This window comes from Gekko japonicus, unplaced genomic scaffold (genome assembly GCF_001447785.1).
Source record: "Gekko japonicus isolate JY-2015 unplaced genomic scaffold, Gekko_japonicus_V1.1 scaffold389, whole genome shotgun sequence".
Classification (NCBI taxonomy): domain Eukaryota; kingdom Metazoa; phylum Chordata; class Lepidosauria; order Squamata; family Gekkonidae; genus Gekko; species Gekko japonicus.
The window spans coordinates 1149466-1152801 of record NW_015173685.1 but is presented as its reverse complement, the minus strand read 5'-3'; positions in this window follow the sequence as shown (position 1 = coordinate 1152801).

Genomic DNA, 3336 nt, shown 5'->3' with positions numbered 1-3336 from the left:
TTCCCCCCCCCCCCCCATCTCTCGCAGGCAGCCCGGGTGGGATTAAAAAGACACGAGGGCGGGACGTGTGACTACCGCTAGCGGGGAGGCTCCGGAAAAAGCAAACCCATTCCATCCATTCATTTATACCTTGCACAAAACTTTGTTGGTCTTAAAGGTGCCACGGGACTCAAATATTTACATGATATTACTAAATATCATAAGCAAAAATTTCCCACGGCAAAGTCACAAAGCCGACATCAGCTGACAAATTTAGCTGCAAACTAATCAATTTCCAACTGCAAATTATACTCCATTTATCTCAGGGAATGCTCTAACAGATAATGAAACTGAAGCTCACATACTTTGGCCACCAAATGAGAAGGGAGCGATCACTGGAGAAGACCCTGATGCTGGGAAAGATTGAAGGTCAAAGAAAGATACAAAATACCTAATTGCAAATACAGTATTTACATTATAGAATATTACTAAATATCATAAGCAAAAATTTAAACACAGCAAAAAGCACAAAGCCAACATCAACTAACAACTTAGCTGCAAGCTAGTCCATTTTCAAATATGAATTATACTCATCTTGAGCAATAGTATGTTTATCACAGTCAATAAAAGATACCAAATAATACATAGTTTTCCAAATTTACAATTCTTATTCCTCATTTGCCCCTTCAATTATTTTATTTACTATGCTTTGCTTATTTAGTAATACATAAATTCTTTGAATTCAGCTCATGTCTCTTATATCCAAAGAGGCCCAGGAGAAATTTCACTATTGAAACTAATAGCTAGATCGGAGCCATCAAGCAAGAGTTGAAGCTTACTTGCTATGGGCAAGTCAGCATCGGGAACTAACCGATCAGTGAATTGTGCTCTTAGATGCTTGAATCGTTGCCAGAAAAAAAGGACACACTCTACCTATGCTTTCAATAGAGCCAGAACCACAGCCACATAAACGCTCAGAGTAGGGTTTTTTTTTAGTGTAGCGCTCACTCAAGACGGCAGTAGGTATTACATTGAAACTAGCTAAAAATCCTAAAAGAAATCAACCCTGACTGTTCCCTGGAAGGCCAGATCCTGAAGCTCAAATACTTTGGCCACCAAATGAGAAAGGAGCACTCACTGGAGAAGATTGAAGGTCAAAGAAGACCGGGACGGCAAAGGATGAGATGGTTAGACAGTGTCATTGATGCAACGAACATGAAATTGAGCAAGCTTCAGAGGACAGCAGAAGACAGGAGGGCCTGGCGTGATCTGGTCCATGGGGTCGCAAAGAGTCGGACTCGACTGTGCAACTGAACAACAAGAAAAAAAAGATGTTCTATAAGCTGAGATGGTCAAGAAATTTGTATAGGGACAGCAGGACTTAAGATACGTAAAACAAAAAATGCCGAAGAGCACACAGTAGGGGCACGGAGAGCACTACTATTTAGGTCCCATTGAAATAATCTTTTTCATCGGGGCAGGCTGAAGAGAAAGACACAGTCAGCAAGCAAGCATCCAACCCCACCCTCTGAAGTTTGGCACCTACATGCCCAAATAAGGGATTAGGAATCCCTTAATAGCAAGCTTAAAAGCCAGCCCATGGGAAGGGCCAAAAGGAATTTTAATTGATAGCTAAAAATTGAGGCCCATGCTTTTGCCATCAAGGATCGAATCCCCAGCTTGGCTCTGATAGCGATCCCAGCTACACAATAAGGGGCAGCCAACAGCTTTCTGAGAAATCTGCGCAGAATAGTATGGAACACTTCACCTACTGAGTCAGCCCACAAGGGAACGCCATATAGAAGCTGGGTAGCTGCTTTTGCTTCAAAAAGCTTGACAGCCAAGGGAACACATTGTCTACCTCTAGAAAAGAAAAAAAAAACGTTTAATTTCCTTAGACGTTCTTAAGGCCTTCTCTTCCATAAGGCCTAGGTGGTTCTTCCAGTCAGAATGGACTAAAATTTCAAACCTAAATAATTATAGCTAGTTCTTTGTTGAGATTTATTGCCATTTAATTGGCAAGCGTATAAAGTGGGTCGGGGGTTCTTTACAAAAACTACTAAGATTTATCATAATTAATAGTTAAGCCCTCGTTACTACAGTAATCCCCAAGTGCTTTCACTAAATCATGCAATCTGACCGGGGAACAGGCAATCAGCATACATAAGCAAAGAAACTGGAAAATTTGCCAACACAGGTGCATATGAATTGGGGAACTTGAGCTTGTCTGGAAGATCATTTATTAAAAAGGTTAAACAAGCAGGGTGCCAAAACGCAATTTTGCCTAACCCCTCTATGCAGATTAAAAGAATCTGGCAACAGTCCATGATTATTAATTTGGAGCTGTGCTTCAAATGTTTTGTATAGCAATCGTATTAACCAGAGTACAAGGGCATCTGTACTGTAATTGGCAAGTTTCTGCCACAGTCTATTTCTTGGGCCTGAGTCAAATCTGCAACAAAGCTGCACCGGTTCTCTAGGTTTAAAAATTAGGGTTGCCAAGTGGAAAAATCGCCGCGGCAGGGTACTCCCGGCTGGCCATCTGAGGGAAAACCATAGAGTTTTCCCTCGGATGACCGTGGCCCCGCCCCCAGCGTGCCCGGTGTCCTCACATCACTTCCGGGTGACGCGCACGTCGGGGTGGGGTTCCCCCCGGGGCCCAATCCGCCGCTAGCAGGGAATGGGCCTCTGGGGCGGGGGTTTCCCCGCCCCCCGGTGGGACTTGGGAAGCCTATTAAAAATAGATTTAGTTTTCGAGTAGCCATGAGGGGTAGCTAGCAGCATGGCAAGCCACTTAATGAGGAGGAAGCATATTGTTGCTGTTTTCCCCCCAGCAAATCTGAATTTTCTCATAATTAGACTATTTTGGGATAAAATTCCTGTCCCTGTTCTAACTACCTGGCCCCCTGCAACATTACAGTTTATTTATTTAAATTTATATCCCGCCCTCCCTGCCAAGGCAGGCTCAGGGTGGCTTACATATAAAACAACTAAAACAAAAATTGAGTAAAATCATAACAGTACAGTTATAAAATATATAACGTGAAAGCTTGAACACTTGTTTTGGGTCAACATAAATATGACTCGCAAGCAATTCTCCTTACTCCAGTTAAACGAGCTGGGGAAGAAGACGGCGGCCTTGCCAACGTGGGGATACAGGGGCTTGCCTTACAGTGGCTTGTCTCTTTTCTCCAGGGTCGGGGACAAAGGGTGGCACTAGGTGAACAGCAGTCTGGGAGATGCCCACTTGAGTGTGGGGTGCCTCAGGGCGCTGTGCTTTCCCCGATGTTGTTCAACATCTATATGCGTCCCCTTACCCAGGTGGCTAGGAGGTTTGGGTTGGGTTGTCATCAATAT